Source organism: Eriocheir sinensis, chromosome 49 (assembly GCF_024679095.1).
Source record: "Eriocheir sinensis breed Jianghai 21 chromosome 49, ASM2467909v1, whole genome shotgun sequence".
NCBI lineage: Eukaryota > Metazoa > Arthropoda > Malacostraca > Decapoda > Varunidae > Eriocheir > Eriocheir sinensis.
The window spans coordinates 7,994,564-8,017,063 of record NC_066557.1 but is presented as its reverse complement, the minus strand read 5'-3'; positions in this window follow the sequence as shown (position 1 = coordinate 8,017,063).

The following is a 22,500-nucleotide window of genomic DNA, read 5'->3' as shown; positions in this document are numbered from 1 at the left end:
TAGAAAATGAAAGTTTGCGTTAAAGCTGTTATTTATTGATGCTCTTTTTTTTACCTTTTTGCCATAGTTATCGGTCCGAAACTACGAAAAAAAATGCGATGAGTACGATAATTTGGCAACGCTGAGTCGAGGACCTGCGCTCAAGTATGCACGCTGAGAATTTTCAAGTGGAGCACCGGGGGCAGCGAGGACCAGGCAAGTCATATCACGGCAGCCACTATAAATTTCACCTGCGCCACAAACGGTCTGGGGTCGTCCAATAGACCTCTTAAGACAGCATACCGACGCTATGGGCAGCACCTAAAAAATAAAATATTATAACCGAGCCCAAACTTCGAAATCACCGAGAGCTTTAAAAGAAAAAACAAGAAAACTTCACGACTAACCGTTTTGCACCATTATAGGGATTTCTGAGTTAATATCGACCTTACTACAGCTTTTAGGAGGACCGTAACAAATTCTAACAGCAATTATGACGCCATGCTCGTCCCGTTGAAGGGTTATGGTTGGCAGCCCTGCGCTCGTCCCTACCCACGGGTCAGCGCCATCCAGGGACGAGTGGGCGAGTTATCACGGAAACATTAACCAAAAAGAGGTGATTTTTTGCTCGCTAGACCTAACTCACCCACGCAGCTTCCTGATATCCTTTTTTTCATCCTTAAATAGTGACTTTCCTTATTTTTGGTGCATATTTTTTCATTTATTTACGGCAACATTTAGCCAAGAAGGTGATTTTTTGTTCCTTATTTTTGGTGCATATTCGTTCATTTATTTACGGCAACATTTAGCCAAGAAGGTGATTTTTTGTTCCTTATTTTTGGTGCATATTCGTTCATTTATTTACGGCAACATTTAGCCAAGAAGAGGGTTTTTTTTTTGTTCGCTAGACCTGACTCACCCACGCAGCTTCCCGATTTCCTTTTTTTCCCCCTTAAATAGCGACTTTCCTTATTTTTGGTGCATATTTTCATTTATTTATGGCAACATTTAGCCAAGAAGGTGATTTTTTGTTCTTTATTTTTGGTGCATATTCGTTCATTTATTTACGGCAACATTTAGCCAAGAAGAGGTGATTTTTTTGCTTCCCGATTTCCTTTTTTTACCTTTAAATAGTGACTTTCCTTATTTTTGGTGCATTTTTTTTCTCTTCGTTTCTGTCTCTGCTCGGTAAGCCTGACTCACCCACACAGCATCTCTGAATTTTTCCGTTTTTTACCTTTGAATATTCAGTTTCAATATTCTTTTTTCCTTCTATACATTTTGCAAACTTGTTTCTCTTTTTCTCTCGCATTTATTGCATTATTTTTTATCTACGTTCGCCGGATCTGTCTCACCCACGCGGCATCTTTTTCATCTCTTTTTTTTTACATTTAATACGTAATTTCTATATTTTCTTTCCTTCTACATTTATTTGTTAGTATTTTTGTTTTGTTTTTTCCTCTCTCATTCATTGGAGGGACGGCAATATTCGGCCAAGAAGAGATGCCTTTCTGCTCGCTAAGCCACACACCCCCACGCACCCTTCCATTTATTTTTCCTCTCAACCTTAAAAAATGCTAACTTTCCTTATTTTTTATTGCATACTTTTCCTCTCTATTTCTGCTCGCTAAGCCACACACCCCCACGCACCCTCCCATTTATTTTTCCTCTCAACCCTAAAAAATGCTAACTTTCCTTATTTTTTATTGCATACTTTTCCTCTCTATTTCTGCTCGCTAACCCTGAAACACTCACGTAGCTTCCTGTTTTTCCTTTTTTTTTTTTTTACTCCATATATTCACTTTATATATTTTCTTTCCTTCCATACTTTTGCTAGCCTTCTTCTCTTTTCCTCTTTCATTTATTGAATTATCTTTTGTGTCTGTTTGCCGGATCTGTCTCACCCACGCAGCATCTCGGGGTTTTTTTCGTTTTTTTTTTTCGTTAAATACAACTTTTTATTTCTTGTTTCTTCTTTAATTTTTAGCTCTTTCCTTCTTCACCTCGTTCCTTAATTTCTGCCCGCGTGGCCTGACACACCCACACTCTCTTTTTCTTTGCTGTCTCTCGATTCTTTTACCTTCAAATATTCACTTTTTTCATATTTTTATTCTACAGTTCTTAATTTCTGCTCACTCTCCTTTCTTTTCACTCCGACGCTTTACATTCAATTTAATGTTTCCTTCCATACGTCTGTGCTTTTTTATGCTCTCTAAGTGCTGCAGGAGGAGGCGAAGCCTCTGGAACTGAAGGTGTCCTGGGCCACACCAAGGTCCAGTCGTTGGAGACTTGCTGGATGACACAGTCCAGTCTGTCCACGCATGTGGTGAGGATGTCGAAGTCACTCAAAGTTTCACACAGCTTGGTAGTGCAGTGCATGAGCAATGGTGGGTCTCAATTGAAAGTCACTGGACGGACTGGCCTGACCCACGGTGTTATGGACTCGCTCAATACGAACAACTGGCTTTGTCGATATCTGTGCAGGCGGACAAAGATTCGAATCTTTAAGTCGTTTGTGCTCCCTGTCTTGCTGTGTGGCTGTGAGACATGGACGCTGAACAGTGACTTGGAGAGGCGCGTCGATGCCTTTGGCACCAAGCCCCGTCGCAGCATCATGAGGCATCACTGGGATGATTTCGTGTCGAACCAGCGACTACTCCGTGACGCTGCATCGAGGCCTGTCAGCAACTTAGTGCGTGAACGCCAACTCCGGCTATACGGGCACGTGGCGCGCCTCCCAGACGTCGATCCTGCCCACAGGGTTGTGTGTACGAGACAACCCTGAGTGGCGGAGACCAAGGGGACGCCCACGTGACGCATGGCTGGGGCGAGTCAGCCGATCCCGCCGGGAGGGACTTGGGATGGACGGCTGCGTGGGAGTATGCTTGGAAAGACCATCAGGAGTGTAGACGACGAGTGAGTGAAGCGATGCCCCCCGGGCAATTGCACCCCGTTAATTAATTCCCCTCTCCTAAATTTCTGCTCTATATCACCTCTTCTGGCTCCAAACACTCGTTTCCAATTGGTATCCATGATTTTGCGATTATTTTCTCCCCCTTTCCCTCTCTCATTTATTGTGTTATCGTTCATTCCTGTCCGCAAGGCCGGCCGTGCCCACGCATCATCTCGCGCTCCCTCACTCGAGATACAATTACTTGATTTTTGTATTTATTTTACTTCTATACCTTTATGCTTTCTCTCTCTCACCAGTAACCACCTATTTTTTTTATCTCCAAACATCCTCCTTCGTCTGTCATATTCGCTTTCTTTTTAATACTTTTCTTTTTCTATCTTTTTTTCTTCTACTTTTTTTTTCTTGTTTCTCATTTCCTCCGCAATCGCAGTTCCTCTCCGAATAAAAAGCATTGTAATTACCGAGTCTATTTTTATCTCTCAACTTCATTTTTCTTCTTCTTTCTCTCTTACTTTTTCTTTCTCCTTTATTTCAGTTACTCCTCTTCCCGTCCTTTTGTTCCTCTCCCTACCATCTTTCCTCTTCTCTCTTTCCTCTTTCCTCCTCTTCCCTCTTTCTTTCTTTTTTCTGTTACTCCTCTTCCCTTCCTTTTGTTCCTCTGCCTACCATCTTTCCTCTTCTCTCTTTCCTCTTTCCTCCTCTTCCCTCTTTCTTTCTTTTTTCTGTTACTCCTCTTCCTTTCCTTTTGTTCCTCTGCCTTCCATCTTTCCTCTTTTTTCCTCTTTCCTCTTTCTTTCTTTTTCCAATTTTTCCTCTTACCTGCTTTTCCTCTTCGTATCTTCTCCTATTTCCTCTTTCTTCCATTCTTCCTCCTTCTTTACTACCTCTCTTATTTACTCTTCCTTCTTCCCTCCTCTCTCTTTCTTCCCTCTTTTTTTTCTCCTCTTACTTCTTCCCTCTTTTCTCTTTCTTCCGTCTTTCCTCTTTCCTGTTTCATCCTCTTAAATTCCTCCTCTTACCTACTCTTTCCTCGTCCTTCCACCTCCCTTGTTTTCTTGGTTGCCTCTTCTCATTCCTCTTACTTCCTCTTTCTAATGCCGTTTACTCTTGCTTTATTCTCTTTCTCTTATTCTCTTGTTCCCTAATGTCTGTTTTTATTACTTATCATCAGATTTTTCCTCTTCTTTCTTTTTTTTCTTCTTTTCTTATTGTTTTCTTCCTATCGCTCTTTTTTGTTCTTACGTCTTTATCTTCCTTTCATCTTTCCCTAGTTCATATTTTTTCTGATATTTTTCCGTTTCCATTTTTTATCATCTCTTTCCTTTCCTTTCGTTATTTTCATTATTTTTATTAGTTACTCATTTATCGTTTTTGTCTCTTTTTCCTTTTCTTTTATGATAATTTCCCCGTATTACTTTTCTTTCTTCACTTTTTTCCTATTTTTACCATATTTTTCTTCTTTTATTTTCATCTACTTTCCTTTTCACATTTTCCTATATCATTTCTTCCTCTTATCATTCCCTCTTCTCTTCCTTTTCCTCTACATCTTTTATCTTCTTTTCCTTTCTCCCAGTCCTACTTCTATTGCAATTTCCTCTTCTCACTCTTTCATCCTCGTGTTTCCCTCTTCCCATTTCCCTTCATCATCATAATTACAACATGTCCGACTTTCTTTGCTCATTACTGCATCATTAGTTTTCCTCCTTGTATCAGCTTTCAATTTCATCTTCTGTTTCTTTTACCTGCCATTTCCTTTCTTTCCTCTTCTCCTTCCTTTCGTTCATATCACAAGTTCTCCCTTCCTCGGCCATTCCCTTACGCCCATATTACAAGCTCTCCCTTCCTCAGCCATTCCCTAAAGCCCATATCACAAGCTCTCCCTTCTTCGGCCATTCCCTTACGCCCATATCACAAGCTCTCCCTTCCTCAGCCATTCCCTAAAGCCCATATCACAAGCTCTCCCATCCTCGGTCATTCCCTTACGCCCATATTACAAGCTCTCCCTTCTTCGGCCATTTCCTTACACCCATATCAGAAGCTCTCCCTTCCTCGGCCACTCCCATACGCCAATACTGCAAGCTCTCCCTTCCTCAGCCATTCCCTAAAGCCCATATCACAAGCTCTCCCTTCCTCGGTCATTCCCTTACGCCCATATTACAAGCTCTCCCTTCTTCGGCCATTTCCTTAAACCCATATCAGAAGCTCTCCCTTCCTCGGCCACTCCCATACGCCCATATTGCAAGCTTTCCTTTCCTCGGCCATTCCCTTGACAACAGTTCTAACAATATTACAAGATCTCCCTTTTTCAGACATTTCCCAAACATCAGTTCTTTTTTTATCTTATTCTCAGAGACGAAGCAGGTAAAGAGGAGGGAGTGCGGATACTATATGCTGTCCATTCAGCGGCCCACAAATACCTGAGGCGCCGAGAAAGAGAAAATTAAAGTGAAAGCGATGCAGGAGAAAGAGAAAGAGAGCGAAGGAATTGCGGTGTAGGAAAAAGATCAAGACACAGAACTAAGGACCCGATGCGTCACCCACCCGAGAGTAGGGACGCCCAGGACATCAGTTCCAACAATATTACAAGCTCTCCCTTCCTCAGCCATTCCCTTGACATCAGTTTTAACATTATCATAAAATCTCCCTTCCCCGGCCATTCCCTTGATATCAGTTCCAACAATTTCACAATCTCTCCCTTCCCCAGCCTTTCTCTTGACATCATTTCCCACAATATTACAATTTCTCCCTTCCTCAGCCATTCCCTTGACATCAGTTTTAACATTATCATAAAATCTCCCTTCCCCGGCCATTCCCTTGATATCAGTTCCAACAATTTCACAAGCTTTCCCTTCCCCAGCCTTTCCCTTGACATCATTTCCCACAATATTACAATCTCTCCCTTCCTCAGCCATTCCCTTGACATCAGTTTAAACATTATCATAAAATCTCCCTTCCCCGGCCATTCCCTTGATATCAGTTCCAACAACATCACAAGCTTTCCCTTCCAAGCCTATCATTCACACAACAGTTCCAACAATATCAATCAGTCAGATCTCATTCCACATGCAAGCTTTATATAAATCCCTTTCACGGGTTAATGGCTAAATCCAACGTATTGATTCATTTTATTGGCATGGAAAGAAAGATGGTGTTGGAAGCGAATTGTGTGGAATGCGAAAACCTAAAAAAAAATGATGTAATGAAGAGAGAGAAATTGTACGAAATCAAGGGAAAACTAATGAATAAGTACGTAGAAAGTATTGAAAAGTAAGAGAACGTAAAAGTAAGCGAAGAGTCGTGAAAAGTAGTAATTGAAAAGGTAAAGAAAGGTCAGAAATTATGTAGCATTGAGCGAAGAGTAAGTAAAAGAGTAAATAAAGTAAGAAAACACACTATATGACCCCAAAAAATCCAAATGCTAATGGGAAAAAACATTGAAAAGGTAAAATCATGAAATATTACCCCAAAAAAAGTTAAGGTCAAGAAAAGTAAGAAAACAAAGAAAATACACATTACCCAAAAAGCAAAACGAAACTAATGAAGAAAAAAATATTGAAAAAAGCAAAACCATGAACTATTACCCCAAAAAAGTTAAGGTAAAGAAAAGTAAGAAAACAAAGAAAATACACATTACCCAAAAAGCAAAACGAAACTAATGAAGAAAAAAATATTGAAAAAAGCAAAACCATGAACTATTACCCCAAAAAAGTTAAGGTAAAGAAAAGTAAGAAAAAAAATACACAACATGACCCCAAAAAGAAATAAAAAACTAATGATTATAATATTGAAAAAAGCAAAATCATTAACTATTACCCCAAAAAAGTTAAAGTAAAGAAAGATAAGAAAGTACACAACATGACCCAAAAAGAAATCCAAAACTTATAAAGAAAAAATAAGTTAAGGTAAAGAAAAGTAAGAAAAGAAAATACACAACATGACCCAAAAAGAAATCCAAAAACTAATGAAGAAAATAATATTGAAAAAAGAAAAACCACGAACTATCAGCCCCCCAAAATAAAGTTAGGGGAAAGTCTTAAAACTATGCAACGCCACCAAAAAGTAAACAAGTAATAGTCGCTAAAGTAGGATTGAGCAAGGGGGAAAAAAGTAGGCAAACACGTGAGGAGGTACATTAACTCGCGGTAAAAGTATATATAAAAAAAAAGTAGGAAAAAGAAGATGGAGGTAAATGGAAAGAAAATAAGGTTATGGGGAAAATAAGTAAGGTAGGAAAATATTAAAAGGAAATGTAAGCGATGAAGAGAAGGGAAGGGAAGGGAAAGAAATGGAAAATAAGGAAAATAGAGAGAAACTAAGGGAAAATAAAGGAAAGAAAGGAAAAGTATGGAAAATAAGTAAGGTAGGAAAATATAGAAAGGAAATGTAGATGATGAAGAGAAGGGAAGCGAAGGGAAAGAAAGGGAAAGTAAGGAAAATAGAGAGAAACTAAGGGAGAATAAAGGGAAAGGGAAAGGAAAGGAAGGGAAAGTAAGGAAAATAAGTAAGGTAGGAAAATATTAGAAAATAAATGTAGGCGATGAAAAGAAGGGAAGGGAAGGGAAAGGAAGGGAAAAAAAGGAAAACAGAGAAAATAAGGGAAAAAAAGGGAAAGTAAGGAAAATAAAGAGAAACTGAGGGAAAATATAGGGAAAGTAAGGAAAATAGAGAAACAGGGAAATTATAGGGAAAAATAGGAAAATAGAGAAACTAAGGGAAAATATAAGGAAAGTAAGGAAAATAAAAAGAAACTAAGGGAAAATATAGGAAAAGTGAGGAAAATAAAGACAAACTGAGGGAAAATATAAGGAAAGTAAGGAAAATAAAGAGAAACTAAGGGAAAATATAGGAAAAGTGAGGAAAATAAAGACAAACTGAGGGAAAATATAGGAAAAAATAGGAAAATAGAGAAACTAAGGGAAAATATAGGAAAAGTGAGGAAAATAAAGACAAACTGGGGGAAAATATTGGGAAAGTAAAGAAAGGGAAATAATGGAAAAGTAAGGAAAAGTAAGAATGGGAGAATAAGAAAAATAAGAGAAAGGTAAGGAAAATAGAGAAAGTAAGGGGGAAAAAAGAAAATAAGATAAGGAAAGGGAAGTAATGGAAAAGTAAGGAAAAGTAAGAGGGGAAAAGTGAGAGGATTAAGGTAAAGAAAAGTAAGGGAAATAAAGTAAAAGAAATAAGTAAAACAGAACGGAAAGTAAGAAGGAAATGAGAAGAAAGAAATATAAGCAAGAATTCAGAAAAAAAAACAATAAAATGGAAAAAGAAAAAGAGAACTGACAGAAAAACGCGCAGGAACAAAACAAAGAAAATAGGAACGTCAAGGAAACAAGAAAACAAGAAAGAAAAGGAAAGAAAATTACAAAAAACAATAAATCAAAGGAAGAGACAGACAAAAGGAATCAAGCAAAGTTAGAGAATTTATTTATAGAAGTGAAAATGATGGAGAAAACGAGAAAAAAAGATTAAAAGTAAGAGGAAAAGAGTATTAACAGCGCGTGAAAAGTAAGAAAAAGAAAACTTGATGAAGAGAAAGAAAGTAGGGATGAGCGATAAAGAGGAAAAATAAAGAACGAAAGGAATATAAAAGTAAGAGAAAAAAATATTAGAAGTGCGTGAAAAGTAAGAAAAGGGGAGAAAAATGTGAATAAAGAAAGATAAAGTAGATAATAAATAAATAAAAAAAGATGGAGAAAGGCACAAAAAAGGTATAAAAAAACATTAGAGGAAAAGTAACAAAAAAAATATTAGTAGTGCATGAAAAGTAAGAAAAGGGGAGAAAAGTGAAAGAAAGATAAAGTAGGTAAAAATAAATAAAAAAAGATGGAGAAAGGCACAAAAAATGTATAAAAAAATATTAGAGAAAAAGTAACAGGAAAAATATATTAGTAGTACACAAAAGTAAGACAACTAAAGGAAAGCAAGATAAAGGAGGGAAGATAATTGAGGAAGATTATTGTTTTTTTTCTTCTAAATTCTTGCTTTTATTTCTATCTCTCATTTCCTTCTTGTATTCCGTTATTACTTTTACTTATTTTTTTAACTCTATTTCCCCTACTTTTCCTTACCATAGAACTCTCGCTTTTCCCTTCTTACTTTTCATAACTTTTCCGTTATTTCCCTTTCTTTTATCTATTATTTCCTTTTTCCCCCTTACTTTCTCTATTTTCCTTATATAAAGACAAGACTACGATAGAAGGAAAAGGAAAGATCAAAAAGACACCAAAGAAAAAGTAGCGAGGAAAAAGTAATATTGGTAGTAGATGAAAAGTGAGACAACAAAATGAAAAGTGGAGAGAGAAAGGAAGAGAAATGACATGTAGGAGAGAAAGGCAACGAAAATAGTGAGAAAAAGTAAGAAAAAAGTAGAAAAACAGGAAAAGTATTACAAGCACATCAAAGAAAAGTAAGACAACAACAATAACAACAACAACAACAACAAGTGGACAGAGAAGATGAATTATAAAAAAGTAAGAAACAAAAAAAAAGCAGAAAAAGTAACGGGAAAAAAAGTATTACCAGCGCATCAAAAGCACAGACAATATAACAACAACAACAACAACAAGTGAATAAAGAAGATAAAGAAAAGCTATGAAAGATAAAGAAAGACTGTGAAAAAAAGTAAGAAAAAGAAGTTAACACAGAAAGAGTAACAGGAAAAAACTATTACAGGCACATTAAAAGTAAAGAGAACAAGAACAAGTGAAAGTACACGCCATAAACTCCATAAACTCCATCAACAACACATAATCAAGAAAAAAAAACGGAAAAGACAAAGAGGTTAAAAGTTGTCGACACACACTCCAAGACCTTCCAAAAGTTTCCCCACTCCCAAAACACCCCAAAAACATGACCTCACCTGCTTGTTTTGGAGGGTAGAGGAGAGCTTCGAGTACCTGTGCGGCCCGGGGAGAACAGGTGTTGCAGGTGAGGCGGAAGGCACCAGGGAAATCAGGTGTGTGAGAGAGGCAGGTGAGAGGAGCGGCAGCCGTGCGTGTGTCTACGACGAAGGACTGCGTGAGACTCCGGCGGGCCTCGGCTGCACGCTTAACTTCCCCTGCCCGGCCTCTGACGTCACGCGGCCCCTCCACCAACCACCAGCCTGCAGGGACCCGGGCAGAGAGGACGTTAGCCAATCACAGGCCACCTCCCTTCTACGTCACACGCCGAGCCGCCAATGGGAGTGTTTGGACGAGGGTAGCGGAGGCGGAGGAGGCGTGTTGAAGTGTCGCGCTCAAGATATCAATAGACCTTCGGATTACAATAGACTTGATATTGCGCCGTTGCCATGATTTACGGGGGATTGGATGCGAAATATAGACATCCCCCGCATTTTGAGTCCGTTTTCCCGCCTCCCGCGCCGCCTGGAAGAGAGAAAAGGTTAAAAATTTAAAGATTTGATGGAGGAACCGCGTGGACGCATTCTAATGGCGGAGTGGTTAGTTTCGTCTGGATTTACGGAGGATGGAAGCGAAATATAGAGATCCCCTGACATTTTAACTTTTCCTGCCTCCTGCACCACCAGATGAGAGAAACGATGAAAATAGTGAAGACTAAACTTTGATTGAGCTTCAGCGTGGACTACTTGCAATGGCGGAGGTGACATCGAGTGGTTGTTTTCTTCTGAATTACTTTAATCTGCCACCAGTTTTGAAGGATTGGATGCGAAATATAGACATCCCCCGACATTTTTACAACATTTTCCCGCCTCCTGCGCCGCGTGAAGGAGGGAAACGTTGAAAATAGTAAAAATTTGATGGAGCTGCAACGTGGACTGGACTGGACTGAGCTGGAAGCGAAATGCAGACATCCCCCGACAACTTTACACCATTTTCCCGCTTCCTGTGCTGTCTAGACAAGAGAAACTTTGAAAATAGTAATGATTTGATGGTGTTACCGCGTGGAATAGTTTCAATGGCGGAGGCGACATCGAGTGTTTATTTGCGGAGGACTGGACCGATGTATAGACGCCCCCCGACATTTTAACTCCATCTTCCCGCCTCTTCCTCTGCCTAGACGAGAGAAAAGTTAGAAATAATAAAGATTTGATAGAGTAAACATGTGAACTAGTAATGATGATGGATTGGTTATTTTTTTCTGGGTTTACGAAGGATGGAAACGAAATATAGACATCCCCCACAATTTTGACTCCCTTTTCCTGCACTTGTTTTGCCTAGATGAGAGAAAAGTTGAAAATAATAAAAATTTGATGGAGTTACAACGTGGACAACTTTTAATGGCGGAGGCGACATCGTGCGGTTGCTTGCGAAAGATGGAAGGGATTAATAGACATCCCCCGCGATTTTGACTCTACTTTCCCGCCTCTTGCTTTGCCTAGATAAGAGAAACGTTGAAAATAGTAAAGATTCGATGAAGGAGCTGCGCGAACTAGTTTGAATGGCGGAGGCGACACTGTATGCTTGCTTGTGATTGGTATCCCACCGCTGCCACCAGTTTTGGAGGTCTGAAAGCGAAAAATAGACATTTGCCGATATTTTTACACCATTTTCCTGTCTCCTGCGCCGCCGATAAGGGAGAAAAGTTGAAAATAGTAAAGATTTGACAGAGGAACCGCGTGGACTACTTGCAATGGCGGATATAAGACTTAGTATCCCACCGCTGCCACCATTTACAGAGATCTGAACCGAGATATAGACATCCCCCGACCCTTTTACATCATTTTCCCTCCTCCTGTTCCGCCGATACGGGAGAAAAGTTGAAAATAATAAAGATTTGACAGAGCTCCCGCGCGTGGACAAGTTGCGATGGCGGGGAAGAAACCTGATTGCTTACTCTCGTCTGGATTATAATGGAAGCAAAATACAAACATCCCCGTGATTTTTACTCCATTTTCCCTCCCCTGTTTCGCTGATACAAGAGAAAAGTTGAAAATAGTAAAGATTTGAAAGAAGAACCGTGTGGACTACTTGCAATGGCGGATATAAGACTTAGTATCCCACCGCTGCCACCATTTTCCCTCCTCCTGTTCCGCTGATACAAGAGAAAAGCTGAAAATAGTAAAGATTTGACAGAGCTCCCGCGCGTGGACAAGTTGCAATGGCGGAGAATGATCCCGATTGCTTTCTTTCGTCTGGATTACAACTGACCCGAAATATAGACATTCACGGACATTTTTGCACCAATTTTCCGCCTCCCGCGCGCCGATACAGGAGAAAAGTTGAAAATAGTTAGGATTTGAAAGAGGAACCGCGTGGACTACTTGCAATGGCGGATATAAGACTTGGTATCCCACAGCTGCCACCATTTACAGAGATATAGTAGACATCCCCCGACCCTTTTACACCATTGAATAGTAAAATAGTAAAATAGTAAAGATTTGACAGAGCTCCCGCGCGTGGACTAGTTGCAATGACGGAGAAGAAAGTCGAATGCTTACTTTCGTCTGGATTACAATAGAGGCAAAATACAAACATCCCCGTGATTTTTACACCATTTTCCCTCCTCCTGTTCCGCCGATAAGGGAGAAAAGTTGAAAATGGTAAAGATTTGAAAGAGGAACCGTGTGGACTACTTGTAATGGCGGATATAAGACTTAAGTTGGTATCATAAGACACTTTTGCCTCTCACACCACCTATTAGTAAAGGTCAAAGAGAGGGTCAGTCAGGTTCTAATGAGTGTTTCTTCAGGTTCGTGGTACAGAGGAAGGGTCAGCCTACAACCAGGGTCATAAAACTACCCCTGGAAATGCCCACAACTCCAACGAAAGCCTTGTCAAATATGTGTTCTTGGGCGTTAAAATGTCTTGTAATACGACCCTTAGTATCCCACCGCTGCCACCATTTTCCCTCCTCCTGTTCCGCTGATACATGAGAAAAGTTGAAAATAGTAAAGATTTGAAAGAAGAACCGTGTGGACTACTTGCAATGGCGGATATAAGACTTAGTATCCCACCGCTGCCACCATTTTCCCTCCTCCTGTTCCGCTGATACATGAGAAAAGTTGAAAATAGTAAACTTTTGACAGAGCTCCCGCGCGTGGACTAGTTGCAATGTCGGAGAAGAAACCAGATTGCTTACTTTCCTCTGGATTACAATGGAAGCAAAATATAAACATCCCCGTGATTTTTGCTCCATTTTCCCTCCTCTTGTTCCGCCGATACAAGAGAAAAGTTGAAAATAGTAAACATTTGACAGAGCTCCCGCGCGTGGACTAGTTGCAATGGCGGAGAATTAACCCAATTGCTTACTTTCGTCTGGATTACAACTGGACCGAAATATGGACATTCCCGGACATTTTTGCACCATTTTCCCTCCTCCTGTTCCGCCGATACAAGAGAAAAGTTGAAAATAGCAAAGATTTGAAGGAGGAACTACGTGGACTACTTGAAATGGCGGATATAAGACTTAGTAGCCCACCGCTCCCACAATTTACAGAGAACCGAACTGAAATATAAACATCCCCCGACCCTTTTACACCATTTTCCCTCCTCCTGTTCGGCCGTTACAAGAGAAAAGTTGATAATAGTAAAGATATGACACTTAGTATCCCACCGCTGCCACCATTTACAGAAAACTGAACCGAAATATAGACATCCCCCGACCATTTTACACCATTTTCCCTCCTCCTGTTCCGCTGATACAAGAGAAAAGTTGAAAATAGTAAAGATTTGAAAGAGGAACCACATGGATTAGTTGCTTCGTTTCGTCTAGATTACAATTGATTTGATTTACGAGAGATTGAACCGAAATATGAACATCCTCTGACATTTTTACGCCAATTTCCCGCCTTCTGCGCCACCTGCAAGAGAGAAAACTTGAAAACAGTAAAGATTTGGTATAGGAACCGTGTGGACTCTACTTGCAATGGCGGAGGAGAAACCCAAGTGCTTATTTTCGTCATTTCGCCGCGGCCTCACGTCAGCGGAGCCCTCACCCCGCTGCACGTCAAAGGGTCATGTCTGAATAGTCCGCGGAGGCGCTCCACTGCATCGTTTTGTTCCCGCGTGAATGTTATTTAGATGGCGGGAGATGCGGGGCCCGTGCGTCACTCCGCCATACACCACCGCCGCCCGTTCCTAAATTTATCAACAATCCGGCGTTATTTCCTCTTATTTTCCCGGTTTTTCCTAATTTTCCGAGGGTTATCCGCCCCATTTCAATATTGTGCCACCGCTACGAGGCTTATGAACGAGGGAGTTAGTGATTGTAAAGGGAAATAACGGAGAAATAAGCGTAAATAAGAGCGAGATGGGGCGGTGATAAAGGTAAATGGCTGCCTCTCCCCTTATAGACAAGAGGCGCGGCACAGAGGGCGTTGAAGCCTCTTAATTAGGCCCCGCAGAGGAGGGTCCGATCCTATTTGAAGAAGAGTGTCTTTAGTTTGGCGTGGGTTTCATTCTGGTGTCACGTGTATGTTTTGTAGAGAAAGAGAAAACGGAGCAGTGAATAATGAGAATAAGAATAAGATAGAAAAAATAAAAGAAAAAATTAAGAAAAAGAAAAAGAAAGAAAATTAACAAAAACAGGAACAAGATGAAGAACAAGAACAAGAAAAAGAACTCATGAACAAGAACAAGAAGAACAAGAAGAGGAGAAAAGAAGAAAAAGAAAAAACAAGGAAAGGAAGAAGAAAAAGGAGGAGAAGAAGCAAAAAGATGAAGAAAAAGAAATAGATCAAGAACAACACCAAAAAAACGGAGGAACAAGAATAAAAAATACAAAAAAGAATACAGCCAAAAAATATAAATAAAAACAAAAACAAAAAAATAACAAGAACAAAAACAATACTAAGAACAAAATGACGGAAAAGCAAAAAGAAAAGGCAAGAAAAAATAAAAATATAACAAGATTACAAAAACAACAAGAAACAGTACACGAAACAAAAACAACAACAACAACAACAACAACATTTACCATCTCTATTACCTTCTCTAACCCTACCTTCCTACCTTCTACCTGAGGACGCCACACTAACCATCATCATCATCAGCCTAATTAGTCGCCAGGTACACAAACTCCATAAAACTACTCGACTTACCTGTAGTTTTAATGCCACAAAAATTTAAAGGTAGGCGAGGCAAGGTGGTGGTGGTGGTGGTGGTGGAGGTGGTGGTGGTGGTGGAAGGGGAGGTGAAGGGAAGACGGTAATAGTAGTAGTTTATGTTGTAGTGGTAATAGTAGTAGTAGTAGTAGTAGTAGTAGTAGTAATAGTAGTAGTAGTAGTAGTTGTATTAGTAATGAAGAAGAAAAAGAAGAAGAAAAAGAAGAAGAAGAAGAAAAAGAAGAAGATGAAGAAGAAGAAGAAAAGAAGAAAAACTGAAATCGCAAAAGAAAACAAGAAAAAAAAGAAAAATCGCAATATAAAAAAAAAGAGAAGGAAACGAAGAAACAGAGAAACAATAAGGAGAACAAGAAGAACAAGAAGAAGAACAGCGAAAGAAAGAAGGAAAGAAAACACGAAAATAAGTATAACCACCACTACTAACAACAACAACGACAACAACAACAACAACAACAACAACAACAGCAACAACAACAACAACAATAGCCCTCACAGTAGCAGCCAAACCCTTATTTTATTGTTTACAGAAGACAACTGACGAGATGAAAACAAAATACAAACAAAGGAAGACCAGGTGTGTGTGTGTGTGTGTGTGTGTGTGTGTGTGTGTGTGTGTGTGTGTGTGTGTGTGTGTGTGTACGGGTTCATCCACACAAAAGATAAGCGCAGATTAACCTAAGTTCCCCCTGAAAGGACTGAACTCGCTTGTTTTCTATACGATCCGAACCCTCGTCCCGTTCTTCATGACAGACGACTCTCGTTTTCTCTGAGCGGCTTCAAAACAAGGCTAACTGAAGAAAATAAACAAGACGCGAGTAAGAATGAACAAAACAAAGCTAACTGGAGTAACTGTACACAGCACAAGACACACATCTGACTTTAAAAACCACGACAAAGACAAAAATTAAGGAGGAGGATGAGGAAAAAGAAGAGAAGAGGAGAAAGAAGAGGAGGAGGAAAGTGAGGAAGAGGAAAACGAGGATATAAAACACCTATGACAAGATAAACAAAAAAAGGATAACTAGAATAAATCAACACAAGACAACAGGAGCTCAAAAGAAAAAGAGGAAGAAGAAAACGAGGATAAAAAGAAAACGTAGCGAGAAGACAAACAAAAACAGGATAACTGAAGAAATTAATAAAAACATAAGAATAAACAAACTCTACATAAAACAGTTTACCCCCATGTTGTCTATGGCATAAGATCATCGAGTTCCTCTCCCAACTAAGTTATTTTTTGGCCGTATACAACATTAAAGGCTATTTTTATACATTAATTGCACACTCAAATGAATATAATTATCTGGGTTTTTTAATTAATACTTTGGCTTCTTCCTCCTCCTCAACCTCCTCCTCCTCCTCGTCCTCCTCTTCCGTCTCCTTCTCATTCAGCTATTCTTCCTTTTATTTACCTTTTTTTTAATAGCAACAACTGTAAGAGATTAATTTGCATGTCTTGCCTTTTCTTTCCTATTTTTTTTATTACATTGTGAAATTTATACAAAGAGAACAAGAACAAGAACAGCAGGAGAAACAACAACAACAACAACAACAACAACAACAACAACAACAATATGAAGACGAAGAAGAAGAGAAAGGAGGATGAAAAATGTGAAGTTGACAAAAAACAAGAACAAGAAAAAAAGCAAAAAGAAAAAGAAAAAGAACAAGAAGGAAAAAAAAAAAGTCCAATACCATCACTAACAATAAGCAAAACAACAACAACAAAAACTCGCAAAACCACCCATGAAAACAACACAAGAATTACAATTAACACACAGACGAAAACACAACAATCGCATCCCATTTTCTCTCTCACTCTCCACCTCTGTTTTCTATGAACACTTAGGGGGGGAAACTGTTATTTAGGAGGAGAAACTCTTTAATTACCTTATAGTTTGGGGACGCGAGACACGAAGCCCATTTTCTTTGTCTATTGATGGATGTCTCTCGGGAGGGGAGGCTAAACTGTTCCTTCTCGTCCAATTCTCTCTCTCTCTCTCTCTCTCCCGCATAAGGAAAGAAAGAAGGAAGAAATGAAAGGAAGAAAGAAAGGGTCGGAGATGAAAGGGAGGTAGGAAGGAAAGAAGAAAGAAAGGAAGGAGAGAAAGGAAGCTGAAGTGGCTCTCTCTCTCTTCTTTTTTCTATGTCTTTTTTTGTCTGTTGCAGGTTAAGTTTGTCTGTTTATATGAATCTCTCTCTCTCTCTCTCTCTCTCTCTCTCTCATCTTTTTTTCTACGTTTCTTTTGTCTATTGCAACTTAAACTTGTCTATTCATAAACATCTATATTCTTCTTTATTTGTAAGCTCATTTTCTTCAACCAATCTATTTTTTTTGCGCAACTATCTAACCAATTTTTAAGTTCACTATTCATCCCCAATTTGATAATAATATGCAAATTGTACTTTCAGATGCGATTGTTTCCTTTGTTGGCATTGATGAAGTTTAGAACAGAAGTCAACACCCACTCGTTAACTCATTAGGGATTGTTTTTGTCCCCCCCTAACTATCTCCCTCTTTATTTTTCTTTATTCCTCTCCTTACTCTACTGTCACCGTCTTTTATTCATTACCTTATATCCATGTCTGTTCATCGATGGGCTTCTGTTCGGGTCCCTAAATAAGTATCTTTGTCTGTTTTTTCCGTTTGTCTGTAGGAATGTCCGTTCGTCTGTCTGTCTGTCTGTCTGTCTGTCTGTCTCTCTCTCTCTCTCGAGTTACTTAAACTACTCAAACTCATATATATATTTTTCCTTCAACTTTGGATTAAAATGTAGCAATACGTAAAAGTAGTAGTAGCGGTAGTAGTAGTAGTAGTAGTAGTAGTAGTAGTAGTAGTAGCAGTAGTAGTGGTTGTTGTTGTTGTTGTTATCTTGTTATAGTAGCCGTATTTGTATTTAATATTATCATTTTAATCATCATCATTACTATTTTCATCATCATCATCACTATCATCACCACCATCACCACCATCACCACCATCACTAATCACGCTATATAAAGGTCACAAACTTTCAGACCGTGTAATGTTTCGTGCTCATGTTAAGACTTTTTTTTCCCCTTGGACAAAATTCTTCACTATTATTTTTTTTTTTGATCCGACAAAGACATAAAAATTAGGGCGAAGATAAGGGAAGGTTTTTATTATTATTATTATTTAAAGTGAGTCTATTGAAGGGGAGAGAGAGAGAGAGAGAGAGAGAGAGAGAGAGAGAGAGAGAGAGAGAGAGAGAGAGAGAGAGAGAGAGAGAAGGATTTACAACGCATTTCTCTTGCTTTTTCTTTTATTATACTTTCCCTCTCTCTCTCTCTCTATCTCTCGTGTGCGTGTGTGTGTGCGTTTGTGCGTTACCTGGGCGTCACACACACACCTTTTATGGTAATTACTAAACGTACAGGTAGGCAAGCACGGGTGAGAGAGAGAGAGAGAGAGAGAGAGAGAGAGAGAGAGAGAGAGAGAGAGAGAGAGAGAGAGAGAGAGAGAGAGAGAGAGAGAGAGAGAGAGAGAAACCGAACCTCCCTCCCACAGCACCATGAGTAATCACACACACACACACACACACACACACACACACACACATACATACATACATACAGTCCTTGACCAATATTAGGGCGAAAGTCCATCCTAAAATCGATGAATTGGAAGGAAAGAAGGAAGGGAAGAAAAATTACAAAAATGATGAGAAATGAAGATAATAATAATAATAATAATAATAATAATAATAATAATAATAATAATAATAATAATAATAATGTACAGGGAAGAAAAAAAAAGTTGCATCAGAGAATAAAAAGAAAGAAGGAAGAAAAATTGATGAAAAGGAGAAAGAGAAAAACAAGGTAAAAAAAAAAGAGGGAAATAAAGAGGAAGAAAAGGAAGAGGAAGATGAAAGTTAACGATAATGAAGGGGAAAGAAGGAGGAGGAGAAAGGAAGATAGGAAAAGATAGAATAGGAGGAGAAAATGAGGGAGAAAATAGGGAAGGAGAGACAAGAAAGGAGAAGGGAGAAAGGAAGGAAAGAATAAGGGAGGAAACAGCGAAGGAAAGGGAGGAAGAAATTAGAAGAGGAGAAGAGAAGGAAGGAGAGGGAGGAATGGAGGAAGAAGGAGATGGAAGAAAATGGATGAGGGAAAGGTGAAGAGGGAAGAATAGAGAAGAGATAAGAAGGAAGAAGGAAGAGGAAGAGATAAAGGAGAGGAAGAGAGAACGAGGAGAAAGGAAGAAAGAGAAGGGAGGGAAAATGGAGGGAAAGGGAAAGAGGGGAGTGGAGAGAAGAACGAGGAAGGAGGGTTAGAGAGAAGAGAAAGAAAGGGAAAAAGGAAGAGGAAAAAGAAAGAAGGAGAAAGGGAACGAAAAAGAGGGGAGAGGAAGAGGAGAGAAGGAGGAGGAAAGAGGAAAAAGAAGAGAAGAGGAGAAATGGGACGAAAGAGGAGGAAGAAACGAGGGAAAGTGAGGGAAAAAGAGGGAAGAGGGGAAAGGAGGAGGAGAAGAAAGAAGAGAGAGAGAGAGATGAAAGGTTTGAAAGAGGGGAAAGCAGAGGAGAGGAAAAAGGGAATGAAAGAGGAAAGAGATGAAAGAAAGAGAAAGAAGGGGAAGAGAGAGAGGAGGAGAGGAAGGAAGGTCAGGAGAAGAAAAGAGAGGAGAAAGAAAGGAGATGAAGAAGGCCAGACAAAACAAGAGAGAAAGAAAGAAGGGGACGGGAGAGGAAAAGAGGGGAGAGAAGAGGATAGAGGAGGAAAGAAACGAAAGGAGAGAAGAAGAAGAAGAAGAAGAAGAAGAAGAAGAAGAAGGGAAGGGGAGAGGAAAAAGGAAATGGAAGGGGGGAGACGGACTTGGAGGGGGGGGAGAGAGAGAGAGAGAGAGAGAGAGAGAGAGAGAGAGAGAGAGAGAGAGAGAGAGAGAGAGAGAGAGAGAGAGAGAGAGAGAGAGAGAGAGAGAGAGAGAGAGAGAGGGAAAGAGGGAGAGGAAAGGAGAGGAAAGGGGAGGGAAAGGGGGGGAGGGGGAGCCAGCTGTGAACCTCTGTGTATGTGTCAGTGTCAGACCGCCCCCCGCACACACACACACACACACACACACACACACACACACACACACACACACATACACACACACACGGGGTCGTAATACTTTCTCCCAGCAATCAAAATACACATAAACTCACATGCATACATACATACATACGAACATACTATCTCTCTCTCTCGAATTCAATGCAGAGGAAAAAGCAAAGAGGAAAAAAGACTTATCATATATCTCTCTTCCTCCTCCTCCTCCTCCTCCTCCTCCTCCTCCTCCTCCTCCTCCTCCTGACCTCCAAACAAACAACCTTATATGTCAAAGTTCATGAAAGGTCAAAAACACACACACACACACACACACACACACACACACACACACACACACACACACACACACACACACACACACACACACACACACACACACACACACACACACACACACACACGCACACACACACACGCACATAAAGACAGACAGACAGACTGCTACAGGAACACAATAAAAGAAGGGAGAAAGAGAAACACAGACAGAGAGAAAAAGTAAAAAGAGAAATAATAAAAATAATAAATAATAAAGATGGAAATAGAGATAAAATAAAGAGGAACTGACGGAGATGATAACAGAAGAGATGGATAGATAGATAAACAGATAGACAGATAGAGAGACAGATAGATATATAGAAAGATACATACATACATACATACATACATACATACATACATACATACATACATACATACATACAGACAGACAGACAGACAGACAGACAGACAGACATAGAGAGATAGATAAACAAAGAGAAAGATAGATAGTCACAGATATAGATAGACTGACATATAGACACACAGATAAATTGACTGATAGATAAAAAGCCAGAGATCATCAGATAGAGAAATGATAATAAAAAATAGAAAATAATAAAATGACCATCCGGCTAAAACTGATTGGCGGATACGAGTAATTATTTAATCCGTCAATACATTTTACGATCACAGCGAAAAAAACGAAGCTGATACGGGAGATAGCGAGATTCGTTAATACTTTATTCACCCACTCATACGATACTTCATTCATTAGTTAAAACACACTGGCGGTGGCTGAGTGGTTAGCGTGCCAGCTGGGATTTTTCAGTCACCGCCGAGTGGCCTAAGACTACCCACATGCTGCCCTGAAGACCACCTAGCAACCCGGACTCTAGATTCTCTCCCTAAAAGACTACCCACATGCTGCCCTGAAGACCACCCATCAACCCGGACTCTAGATTCTCTCCCTAAAAGACTACCCACATGCTGCCCTGAAGACCACCTAGCAACCCGGACTCTAGATTCTCTCCCTAAAAGACTACCCACATGCTGCCCTGAAGACCACCCATCAACCCGGACTCTACATTCTCTCCCTAAAAGACTACCCACATGCTGCCCTGAACACCACCCATCAACCCGGACTCTAAATTCTCTACATAAAAGACTACCCACATGCTGCCCTGAAGACCACCCATCAACCTGGACTCTACATTCTCTCCCTAAAGACTACCCACATGCTGCCCTGAACATCAACTATCAACCCGAACTCTAGATTCTTCCCTAAAGACTACCCACATGCTGCCCTGAAGACCACCTAGCAACCCGGACTCTAGATTCTCTCCCTAAAAGACTACCCACATGCTGCCCTGAACACCACCCATCAACCCGGACTCTAGATTCTCTCCCTAAAAGACTACCCACATGCTGCCCTGAAGACCACCTAGCAACCCGGACTCTAGATTCTCTCCCTAAAAGACTACCCACATGCTGCCCTGAACACCACCCATCAACCCGGACTCTACATTCTCTCCCTAAAAGACTACCCACATGCTGCCCTGAACACCACCCATCAACCCGGACTCTACATTCTCTCCCTAAAAGACTACCCACATGCTGCCGTGAACACCACCCATCAACCCGGACTCTACATTCTCTCCCTAAAAGACTACCCACATGCTGCCCTGAACACCACCCATCAACCCGGACTCTACATTCTCTCCCTAAAAGACTACCCACATGCTGCCCTGAACACCACCCATCAACCCGGACTCTACATTCTCTCCCTAAAAGACTATCCACATGCTGCCCTGAAGACCACCCATCAACCCGGACTCTACATTCTCTCCCTAAAAGACTACCCACATGCTGCCCTGAACACCACCCATCAACCCGAACTCTACATTCTCTCCCTAAAAGACTACCCACATGCTGCCCTGAACACCACCCATCAACCCGAACTCTACATTCTCTCCCTAAAAGACTACCCACATGCTGCCCTGAACACCACCTAGCAACACGGACTCTAGATTCTCTCCCTAAAAGAGGATCAAAGATGAGCTCCGGGAGGCAGCATGAGCCAAGCAAAATGGCGCCACTATAAACGCTTGCCTGCGCCGGAACGGACTGCGCCGACCATCAGGACCCACCAAGAAAGCCTGCCGGAGTGGTGGGCCAAGACGTAAACACACACACACACACACACGCACACACACATACATACACATAGATAGAAAGATATATAGAAAGATAGATA